This window comes from Panthera uncia (genome assembly GCF_023721935.1).
Source record: "Panthera uncia isolate 11264 chromosome B3 unlocalized genomic scaffold, Puncia_PCG_1.0 HiC_scaffold_1, whole genome shotgun sequence".
NCBI lineage: Eukaryota > Metazoa > Chordata > Mammalia > Carnivora > Felidae > Panthera > Panthera uncia.
The window spans coordinates 134651253-134663793 of record NW_026057582.1 but is presented as its reverse complement, the minus strand read 5'-3'; the positions used below and the strand labels follow the sequence as shown (position 1 = coordinate 134663793).

The 12541-nt window shown below is 42.9% G+C and overlaps 1 protein-coding gene across 5 annotated transcripts in view; it reads right to left on the bottom strand.

The window, feature by feature from the left end:
• AGBL1 (AGBL carboxypeptidase 1) overlaps positions 1–12541 on the bottom strand; it is a 318376-nt gene that overhangs the window by 23490 nt on the left and 282345 nt on the right. The window contains exon 8 of one of the 5 annotated variants that reach the window (XM_049611919.1): positions 4108–4266. The exons of the other annotated variants lie outside the window; for them this stretch is intronic. The gene's annotated coding sequence lies outside the window, so the exon portion shown is untranslated. The remainder of the gene's footprint in view (positions 1–4107; positions 4267–12541) is intronic. 5 annotated transcript variants of the gene reach the window in all.

Sequence of the window (12541 nt, the reverse complement as noted above, 5' to 3'; positions counted from 1 at the left end):
GGGGGGGGGGGGGGGGGGGGGGGGGGGGGGGGGGAGGGGAGGAGAGGAGAGGAGAGGAGAAGGGAAAGACTAAAAGTCCGGTTCTTCCAGTACAGCGTGGCTGTAGTGAGAACAGCCTGGCTCCTGAGTCTGGCTCATTCTCTCACAAGCTGAGGTATCATAGGCACTTTTGGAAACCTCAATTTTCTCATCTGTAAAACAGTGATTTGAAAACAACAAAACCTTACTTTGCAGGGGTGTCACGGTAGCTAGAAATGATGCATTTGAAACGCCTGCAACCAGTCACTGATTATCACTGCTCTGTTTTAAGTTTGGCTAAAGGGATGTTCCCTTTGCCTGCAAACTGCACCTGCTGTTTCTCTGCTCAGCAAAGCGCTGTTCACTTTATTGGGCCCGGATCAAAGGTCACCTCCTCCAAGAAACTTTGCAAGGCCCTACTACTTTCCCTTTGAACTTCCCACCTCCGTTCCCCAGCCTCGAACAGAATCCAGATCCTCACTCCCACATTGCTCACCTTGTGGCTTCCGTCTTATTTTGTATGTGCCTGTCTTTTCCAGGAGACGCTCAGCTCTTTGAAAATAAGGCGTGTATCATAAGCACAGTGCCTTTTACACATAGCGTGAGCACAGAGAAGTATGTGTAAATGCCCAGTAAATATTATGAAGAAGGAGATCTAAGAAGAGGCTATTATAAAACTATCATCACCGACTCCAGAAAACATGCATTCTGAGAATCAAATACACATATACCAGAAATGACCAATCATCAAATACAGTATGTGAGTGTCAGATAGGATACATTCTTGAGGTAAGGAATTTTAAAGAGGAAATTTGAAACGTTCAGAGGACACTCATCAACAAGTCTAGTAGCCACACATAAGTATTATAGACCTGCTCACACATACGAATATGCACCCGTACTATGTGCTTATGCCCAATGGAGACAGTGCACAATTTTATATGAATGTTGAGAAATAATGGATGAGTTAGTGTAGTGTCTGGTCATTGGATGCGCCAGATGGTATAACAATGTGAGGAAGGGCATTAGCTCTGACTTCACATGGACATGGCTTTGAATTCCAGTGATATTGGGCATTGGGGAAGCTATTGACAAAGCCTCAGTTTGCCTCTCTGTAAAAACCTGATAAGCGAGTCCACTCCAAAAATTGTTCAGGGGATCAAATAGGAGATAATATAAATGCACTAAGCAGAGTAGTATAATATTGGCATTCAATGCATTTTATCTATGAATAATTAATGTTTACTTCCCCCATACAAAACTTATCTCTACCTCTGAACGTATAAAACTAGAAGGGATTAATAATACTAAAAATAGTAGTGACAATAACAGTATGGTAGGAGTAGGAAAAAGGTTGCATATACACATGCTTGCATATGTATGTCTCTATATAATATTGTCTTAGTGATTTTCAACATATAGGTGTGCATGTTCCTTTTAAATCTGCCCACTCAGCATCAATGTGTGTGTGTGTGTGCGTGAGTCTGTGTGTGTGTAAGTCATGTGTGTGAAATAGCTTTCATATAACTATAAGCCAAGGAACAACGCTCTTATTTCACATTGAACGTGACGTCTATAAACATATCAAAGTATGAGCATAAAAGAAAATGGAAACCTGGATGGAACATGTCTGGAGCCTGTAAAGGGAGCTACTGTGCTCACTCTTAGGTCCCCTATACTTTTCCTCACCCATTCTAGAACATGTTCCTCATCAGCTCCCTCAGGGAACAATGGCAAAAACACGAGGGAAGCCTTATTCTTCCATTTTCTTTTCTGTCTGTCTACAGAGGATGAACCTAAAAACCACAGAAAGCTACAGAAGCAGTAGGAGGGAGTTGTCAGGCACCATCAAGGAGGGAAAACCCATGCGCTTCCTAAAGTGGCTTCATTGCTTTGTTGCAACAGGAAAGCAAAGGACCATTAGGGGCAGTGTCTGCACAGCATGGGAAGTGGCTGGCTGTGGCTCTGAGCATGCCATCAGGGGGTGCCAACATCAAGGTGTGGCTTCCCCAAACCAATTGGTGTCCAATCCTCCCATCTCAGCCTCCTCCCTTTGGAGATCTGAGGCACGGTCCCCACCTCTCTTTACTTTCCTTAAATCATCTTACTCGTCACCCCTGTCCCTGCAATAGTCGCTCGTCTCTGCATCTTTTCTGACTACAGATCTCCTTGTCACTTCCCACCATAAACTGCATGGAACCCATTATGCCATACTTCTCCCTACAATGTGAATTATGATTCTATTATCTCTGTAGCCATCTTTCTTACTGGAGAACCTGGCTCATGGTCATATTACATCAGAAACATACACTTTAAAGTCACACAGACCTAGTTTTCAATCCTGACAATACCTCTAGATCGCTGTATGACCTTGAGCAAGTTTTGTAACCTCTGAGAACCTAAGTGTCTTGGGTCACACATGAATATAGCCGTCTGTCCCAAGGTTGCTTATAGCCTGGGCACTTGAAAAACAAATGCTAGATGCTTAAGGTAGTGTCAAGGACAAAGTAAGCCTTCAATAAAGGCTGCTTCCCTTCCCACCAAGACATCAGAGGGAATCAAATCCATGACAGAGGTCACTGGAAATGTCACAAACCTAGGGTAGGTGGAAGAAGGTTAGTTACAGAAAGATGAAGAGAACTGCCCATATCATTAGCAGTAAGTGTATGAATGTGGAGTGTGCTAGATACAGGTGCCCCATGCAAATGACCTCTCCCCTTTCCAAGAGATCTTACAGACACGGAGGGGAAGAGCCTTGCAGTTAGATACAGGCAAACCAGGTAAAAAAGCTAAACTTGCCAATTTCTGCCTGTGAGATTCTAGGAAAGATCTTTAACCTCTATGGGTATCAGTTTCTTCATTTATAAAATCTGCTAACAGCAGCCCTCCACAAGATTGTTGTGAGTTCACACAGAACGATTAGCACCATGCCGTCTCCACGGTAAACAGTCAATACGTGTTAGTTAGATTTCCAAAAGAATTCCCGGTTTTGAAGTAACAGGAGTTAACGCTAATATTGCAATTACTAAGCATTAGACACTATTCTAAATAGTGACTGAATTTCTCATGTAACACTCACAGAAAACCTATGGGATAGATACTACCGTTTTCATACGTGAAGGTGAGGAAAAGAGAAACCCATCTCAGAGACATCACCTGACTTGCCTAAGGCACATGGGCAGTACGTGGCAGGGCCTGGAATCCTGTCCTCAGTTCCAAGCATCCAGCCTCATAATCTGTCCTGCTAAGCACTCCCACTAAACTGCCTCCAAAATTCAGAAAAATTAACTCCTTGACACATACCCTGTATTTGAGAACTTAATTTTCAAGAGTACTACCTTTCTTAATCTCTGTAATAGTTCATATAAATCATGGTTTCAAAGTGCAAGGGACTGAAACCAAGTCTGTCTGGTCTAGGAACACACAGAAGAAATATGGGGATGGGGGTGGAGTCCACAGCAAGGAAAGGAATGTTGGAGAAACAGAATAGGGAAGGAGATACTGGCAATGGCACCTACATTGTTAAAGACACCTGAAAAATCGTTATCACAGAAAATTTGTATCTTCTGCTCTGATGGAGGAGATTGTATCAGACCAACCTCTTACTGAGAGCAACTATAAACCTGAACACACACACACACATACACATACACACACACACACACACACACACACACACACACACACGCACACACACACACACACACACACACATTTGAAGAAGCTAGATTAAAGCATAGGACCCTGGAGCCCCACTGCCTGCATTCAAAGCTTGACTCTACCATTTATCAGCTACATGGTCTTGGACATGGCAATTAAATTTTCTGTGCCTCAGTGGTTGCATCTGTAAAATGGGCATAATAATAAGACCTGCCTCATAAGACTGTTATGCAAATTCTCCTCTCAATCTTCATGTGATAACCAGTGCAAACAGGGTGGCTTCTGACCAGTGCCCTTGAGGAATGTCACTTGAGGAAGTATGGGAAAGAAGAACAGGTTAGAAATAAGATGGTCACGGGCTGGGAGTTTTTCCTTACTACCTTCTAAAATTCCCAAATCCCTGGCTCCCAAATCTGCTGGATGCCTTACCCACAAGCAATCTTTACTTCAAAGGCATCCAGAAAACACAGGTTACTCTGGGTTGCCCTAGGCCGATGACTTTCCCTGAAACTCCAAAATCAGTCCAGTGGGCGAAAATAGTACCTTCTTCCTCTATATCTTTGCTTCTTGTTCACTTCCAAGTTTTACCTGCCAGCATTTCAAAAGGGGGAAAGAAAACCAACAAAATTACTTTCCTGGTATCCCTGAAGGATCTGATAGAACCCCAGAAAAACAAAGCTGGAGCCTTTGCTACTTGGCAAATCATCACCTGAGCCATCAGCTAAAATCTCACTGCAGAATATTTATTGCTGGTGATAATGTAGGAGGCAGAAAGATCACAGCATGATTTGGGGATCCCTGGTGACCCCTGCTGCTTTAAATGAGGGAGGAAATCTCTAGCCTCAGGATCGGAGAAGGCTTGATGTGAGTGTCAGGGTAAGAGATTCAGACAGTCTCCCCCCACACAAGCAGTTATTCCCAAGAGACAACTTCAGCCACATGAGTCTTCATTCTAGATCAGTCCTTGTAGGAAAGAAAAGTCCAACAGAGCCCGGTATCAATCCAGCAAGGCCACAAACAGAATTCAACAATTTGGGGCATACAATCATATCTTTTTTCCTTTTAAATTTTTTTTTAACGTTTACTTATTTTTGAGACAGAGCATGAACGGGGGAGGGTCAGAGAGAGGGAGACACGGAATCTGAAACAGGCTCCAGGCTCTGAGCCATCAGCACAGAGCCCGACGTGGGGCTCGAACTCACAGACCACGAGATTATGACCTGAGCCAAAGCTGGACCTTAACCGACTGAGCCACCCAGGCGTCCCATATCTTTTTTCTTTTTGACTCCATATCTTTTTTTTTCTTTTTGACTCTTAGTTTGTTTATATAAAAGTACAAATTCGAACATTTTTGCTTTGGCATGGAAGTAGCTATTATATACTCTTAAATGTGCATTATCTTTACCACTCATAAAGTCCACTCTGATGCATTCTTGTTTAATCCTTACTAAACTGCTTGTGATAACTTTTATCATTGCCAGATGAAACATGAATAATTTTATGTCCAGAAATGTGGGGGGGGGGGGGGGAATGGCCAAATCTACCAAATGAGTAAGTGGTGGCAAATGAATTTAACCATGGGAATTAATAGCAATAGACCCTGAACTGTACCTGAGATGAGGCTGGGATGATGAAAAAAAAAATCTGTGGGTCAAAAATAAAATGTTCTAAAGTTTAAGGACAATTAGATAGTGAAGATTTCAGAAAATGGTTACAAACAACTTGAGCTGGTCTGCAGTTAAAACTAATGTTAGTAATGGCTTGGGAATCACCATTCTTCTCTTTACCACTTAGAATACTCTAGTAGTAAACCAAGACAGAGAGCCTAATTCTCAAACAATTGCCAGGACTCTGAGACTATGTTGGAAGAAACAAATACAAGGGAAGTAGCAGATCATAAACACCAAGAACTATAGAGTTTTGTTGCATTTGTTTATTTGATCAGCAAATATTAAGTTGTGCTCTCACACTCTGTTAAGCGCTGTGGATACATCAGAGAACAAAATACACAAAATCCCTGTCCACATTGAACTCACATTCCATGGCTGCATAAGTCCATTTCTAAATGAAAACTAAATCTAGATGGGAAAGTTAGATTCTTCTGGAAAATGGGTGGAATGTACCCATTTCTATCTGAATTTTGACACAGTGAACCCAAAGCTTACAGCTTAAGTCACGAGAAGCATGGAATTCTATTCAGCCTAGAGTCCTGGGCACAAAATTTTAGGGGATACAAAGAAACTTGGTAATTGAGACAAATGCTGCCTTCATGCAATATTTTTAAAAATCAAAATTAATGCAAATAATCCACACTGAGCATAATATCAAAATTCTAAATAAAGGCAAAGTTTTTCCTTTCACCTCAGACTTTAATACGGATCCACAAGGCTCTGAGCGAGTAGGTAGAGGCTAACAACGAGAAGGTAAGCTCTACTAATGTTTGTGGGGCCACCTGTCTGGCTGAGCCCTGAAGGCATTTTCCTAACCTAACCCATGGCACTTGTAAACTGCCAACAGGAGCCATGTTGACTTGAAAATGGAATTGTGTTAGAAGTTTAGCTCCACATGCCCATGGAGCAGAACTACTTTGGTCAACTCCAGCTTATAGTTAAAGGATGTCCCATGATTCAATGAACAGAACTTGAAAATAGGAAGCCAAAGGTCCCACATTACCCAGTACCATTTATGTCCTGTGTAACTGTGTGCAGTTACTTAGCTTTTCTGGGCCTCACTTATGACATCTGTAAAATAGACACATTCTTTTCAGCTCAGTGACTGTATCAGACCCTGGCAAACTAGCTAATTGAGGCTTCACAGAGAGAAGAGGGATAGCCACTTGCCTTAATATGATGCTCTTGGAACCAAAAACACAATCCATTTTGTGGATTCACACAAAATGAAAATGTCTAGCTTCATTGAACATTTTTGAGTCAAGTCTAAACAAAAATCTCCCTGCACTTCATTTTCATGCAGAGAAACTGGGGAATTTGCCCATTACAAAAGTTTGGCATATAGGTACAAAGTAAGTGTGCATAAGAACTAATTATATACCAAGGTAGCCTCACCCTGAGTGCATCTGTTCTGATGTTACCCAGTAAACTCACAAGATAACCTTGTGCAAGTCTCTGAACCTCTCTGGACCTCAGCTCTTTCATCTAGAAAATAGGAGAATAGACTTGATGATGTGGGAGGCTTTCACAGCTTGACATTCAGTGATTCTCTAAGTATATCAAGCAAGTCCTTCTAAGTGTCTCTAAACAGGGAAACCAGAGGTGCCTGGGTGACTCAGTTGGTTAAGCATCTGACTCTTGATTTCAGCTCAGGCCATGATCTCACTATGGGTGGGTTTGAACCCCATGTCAGGATCTGCACTGACAGTGCAGAGCCTGCTTGGGATTCTCTCTCCCTCTCCCTCTCCCTCTCCCTCTGCCCTTCTCCCTCGCTCATGTACTGTCTGTCTGTCTCTCTCTTTCAAAATAAATAAGCAAACATGAAAAAAATTAAACTGGGAAATCAGAAACTACCTCCCACCCTGTGGAAAATATCTCATTATTATTATATAAATAATTATTATTTTTTTAATTTTCTAGTTTTAGCTGCATTTGGCTCTGGTGATCTTTCTTTACATCTTAGTTTGCAGCAATAATGAATCAAAAAATAATGTTTCCTGGCCATGAGAAATAAAAACAAGATTCCAGAGAAGTAGTATCCCCATGCTTTTCTCTTATCCAATAAAGACCTTTCCTCTTTTTTTTTTTAATTTATTTAACTAAATTCAAGTTAGTTAACATACAGTGTAGTATTGGTTTCAGGAATAGAACCCAGTCATCCATCACTTACATATGAGCACCCAGTGCTCATCCCTAAAAGCACCCTCTTTGTTATCCATCATCCAATTAGCCCATCCCACCACCCACATCCCCTCCAGCTACCCTCAGTTTGCTCTCTGTATTTAAGAGTAAAGACCTTTCCTCTTAATTGAGAATCTAATTTCCAGGCCACAAGACCTGAGAACTAAACTGATGGTTAAACATTTTTTTTAATGACATCTCCTGACCTTCAGAGCAACACAGTCTTTGCCAGCCCGCGCATTGCTGCTTGAAGCCCCAGCTGACATTCAAAGGACTTCAGACATTCAGCTAGTCTCAGGGCCATGAGAGCCTCCTAAGTCTGCATTTCAGTGTCACCTTTGTGGTGTGGGAGTCCCCTGAGTATGGCAGGATGCCTCACACCTTCCCATGGGAACTGGGTTGGTTTTCATTTTCCACTTGGTAAACATCTGCACAGGGCAATCATACCCCCTCTGAGGTCATTGCTTCATGTGTGTTGCACCTTCTGACTTTGTGCCATTGTCATTGGCAACCTCATCAATTCCCAGCTGTGCCTGACTCTTCCTCTTCCTTCCCTTTGATTCAACACAATCCAGAAGGGAGGGAAAATGTGCTATACACTTTCATGTCCTTTTTTCTCCAAGTATATTCCTTGACATAAAAAAATGTTTACTTATTTATTTTGAGAGAGAGAGAGAGAGAGAGCGTGAGTGGGCAGGGAAGAGGTATCGAGGGAGGGAAAGAGAGAGAATCCCAAGCAGGCAGGCTGTTAGTTCAAAGCCCAAAATGGGGCTTGATCCCACGACCCTAGGATCATGACCTGAGCCAAAATCAAGAGTTGGACGCTCAACCGACTGAGCCATCCAGGTGCCCCTCTACAAGTACATTCTTAACTGTGCTTAGAGCACAGAGAGACATGCCCCCTTGTGCACCTAACCAATGAGGAAGATCACCTTCCCCCTATCCTGTTGTAGCCCTAACTAGAAAACTAAGTAACGAACTCCATTCCATTGGTCATGGCACCTCTTCATGCCCCTCATCTCTTTCACATTCTCATTTCCTTTCTCACCAAGTTTACATTCCATGAGCCATTATTATAATCACTCCTGACATTCGCTCTCAACATCTTTGCTTGATCACACTTGTCTGGCAATGCCCAAGGTTATAAATAACTATTGCCGGTTCCGGAAGATGGCGGCGTAGGAGGACGCTGGGCTCACCACGCGTCCTGCTGATCACTTAGATTCTACCTACACCTGCCTAAAGAACCCAGAAAACCACCAGAGGATTAGCAGAACGGAGTCTCCGGAGCCAAGCACAGACGAGAGGCCCACGGAAGAGGGTAGGAAGGGCGGCGAGGCGGTGCGCGCTCCACGGACTGGCGGGAGGGAGCCGGGGCGGAGGGGCGGCTCGCCGGCCAAGCAGAGCCCCCGAGTCTGGCTGGCAAAAGCGGAGGGGCCAGACGGACTGTGTTCCGACAGCAAGCGCGACTTAGCGTCTGGGAGGTCATAAGTTAACAGCTCTGCTCAGAAAGCGGGAAGGCTGGAGGACAAAGGGAGGGAGAGCTGCTGAGCCCCCGGACAGAGGCAGAGCTCAGCTTGGCGGGGAACAAAGGCGCTCGCCAGCGCCATCTGCCCCGCCCATCCCCCAGCCAAAATCCCAAAGGGAACCAGTTCCTGCCAGGGAACTTGCTCGCGCAGCGCAAAAACCCAACTCTGTGCTTCTGCGGAGCCAAACCTCCGGCAGCGGATCTGACTCCCTCCCGCTGCCACAGGGCCCCTCCTGAAGTGGATCACCTAAGGAGAAGCGAGCTAAGCCTGCCCCTCCAGCCCCCGTGCACCTTGCCTACCCACCCCAGCTAATACGCCAGATCCCCAGCAACACAAGCCTGGCAGTGTGCAAGTAGCCCAGACGGGCCACGCCACCCCACAGTGAATCCCGCCCCTAGGAGAGGGGAAGAGAAGGCACACACCAGTCTGACTGTGGCCTCAGCGGTGGGCTGGGGGCAGACATCAGGTCGGACTGCGGCCCCGCCCACCAACTCCAGTTATACACCACAGCACAGGGGAAGTGCCCTGCGGGTCCTCACCACTCCAGGGACTATCCAAAATGACCAAAGGGAAGAATTCCCCTCAGAAGAATCTCCAGGAAATAACAACAGCTAATGAACTGATCAAAAAGGATTTAAATAATATAACAGAAAGTGAATTTAGAATAATAGTCATAAAATTAATCGCTGGGCTTGAAAACAGTATACAGGACAGCAGAGAATCTCTTGCCACTGAGATCAAGGGACTAAGGAACAGTCACGAGGAGCTGAAAAACGCTTTAAACGAAATGCAAAACAAAATGGAAACCACGACGGCTCGGCTTGAAGAGGCAGAGGAGAGAATAGGTGAACTAGAAGATAAAGTTATGGAGAAAGAGGAAGCTGAAAGAAAGAGAGATAAAAAAATCCAGGAGTATGAGGGGAAAATTAGAGAACTAAGTGATACACTAAAAAGAAATAATATACGCATAATTGGTATCCCAGAGGAGGAAGAGAGAGGGAAAGGTGCTGAAGGGGTACTTGAAGAAATTATAGCTGAGAACTTCCCTGAACTGGGGAAGGAAAAAGGCATTGAAATCCAAGAGGCACAGAGAACTCCCTTCAGACGTAACTTGAATCGATCTTCTGCACGACATATCATTGTGAAACTGGCAAAATACAAGGATAAAGAGAAAATTCTGAAAGCAGCAAGGGATAAACGTGCCCTCACATATAAAGGGGGACCTATAAGACTCGTGACTGATCTCTCCTTTGAAACTTGGCAGACCAGAAAGGCTTGGCACGATATCTACAGTGTGCTAAACAGAAAAAATATGCAGCCGAGAATCCTTTATCCAGCAAGTCTGTCATTTAGAATAGAAGGAGAGATAAAGGTCTTCCCAAACAAACAAAAACTGAAGGAATTTGTCACCACGAAACCAGCCCTACAAGAAATCCTAAGGGGGATCCTGTGAGACAAAGTACCAGAGACATCACTACAAGCATAAAACATACAGACATCACAATGACTCTAAACCTGTATCTTTCTATAATAACACTGAATGTAAATGGATTAAATGCGCCAACTAAAAGACATAGGGTATCAGAATGGATAAAAAAACAAGACCCATCTATTTGCTGTCTACAAGAGACTCATTTTAAATCTGAGGACACCTTTAGATTGAGAGTGAGGGGATGGAGAACTATTTATCATGCTACTGGAAGCCAAAAGAAAGCTGGAGTAGCCATACTTATATCAGACAAACTAGACTTTAAATTAAAGGCTGTAACAAGAGATGAAGAAGGGCATTATATAATAATCACAGGGTCTATCCATCAGGAAGAGCTAACTATTATAAATGTCTATGCGCCAAATACCGGAGCCCCCAGATATATAAAACAATTACTCATAAACATAAGCAACCTTATTGATAAGAATGTGGTCATTGCAGGGCACTTTAACACCCCACTTACAGAAATGGATAGATCATCTAGACACACAGTCAATAAAGAAACAAGGGCCCTGAATGATACATTGGATCAGATGGACTTGACAGATATATTTAGAACTCTGCATCCCAAAGCAACAGAATATACTTTCTTCTCGAGTGCACATGGAACATTCTCCAAGATAGATCATATACTGGGTCACAAAACAGCCCTTCATAAGTTTACAAGAATTGAAATTATACCATGCACACTTTCAGACCACAATGCTATGAAGCTTGAAATCAACCACAGGAAAAAGTCTGGAAAACCTCCAAAAGCATGGAGGTTAAAGAACACCCTACTAACGAATGAGTGGGTCAACCAGGCAATTAGAGAAGAAATTAAAAAATATATGGAAACAAACGAAAATGAAAATACAACAATCCAAACGCTTTGGGATGCAGTGAAGGCAGTCCTGAGAGGAAAATACATTGCAATCCAGGCCTATCTCAAGAAACAAGAAAAATCCCAAATACAAAATCTAACAGCACACCTAAAGGAAATAGAAGCAGAACAGCAAAGGCAGCCTAAACCCAGCAGAAGAAGAGAAATAATAAAGATCAGAGCAGAAATAAACAATATAGAATCTAAAAAAACTGTAGAGCAGATCAACGAAACCAAGAGTTGGTTTTTTGAAAAAATAAACAAAATTGACAAACCTCTAGCCAGGCTTCTCAAAAAGAAAAGGGAGATGACCCAAATAGATAAAATCATGAATGAAAATGGAATGATTACAACCAATCCCTCAGAGATACAAACAATTATCAGGGAATACTATGAAAAATTATATGCCAACAAATTGGACAACCTGGAAGAAATGGACAAATTCCTAAACACCCACACTCTTCCAAAACTCAATCAGGAGGAAAGAGAAAGCTTGAACAGACCCATAACCAGTGAAGAAATTGAATCGGTTATCAAAAATCTCCCAACAAATAAGAGTCCAGGACCAGATGGCTTCCCAGGGGAGTTCTACCAGACGTTTAAAGCAGAGATAATACCTATCCTTCTCAAGCTATTCCAAGAAATAGAAAGGGAAGGAAAACTTCCAGACTCATTCTATGAAGCCAGTATTACTTTGATTCCTAAACCAGACAGAGACCCAGTAAAAAAAGAGAACTACAGGCCAATATCTCTGATGAATATGGATGCAAAAATTCTCAATAAGATACTAGCAAATCGAATTCAACAGCATATAAAAAGAATTATTCACCATGATCAAGTGGGATTCATTCCTGGGATGCAGGGCTGGTTCAACATTTGCAAATCAATCAACGTGATACATCACATTAACAAAAAAAAAAGAGAAGAACCATATGATCCTGTCAATCGATGCAGGAAAGGCCTTTGACAAAATCCAGCACCCTTTCTTAATAAAAACCCTTGAGAAAGTCGGGATAGAAGGAACATACTTAAAGATCATAAAGGCCATTTATGAAAAGCCCACAGCTAACATCATCCTCAACGGGGAAAAACTGAGAGCTTTTTCCCTGAGATCAGGAACACGACAGGGATG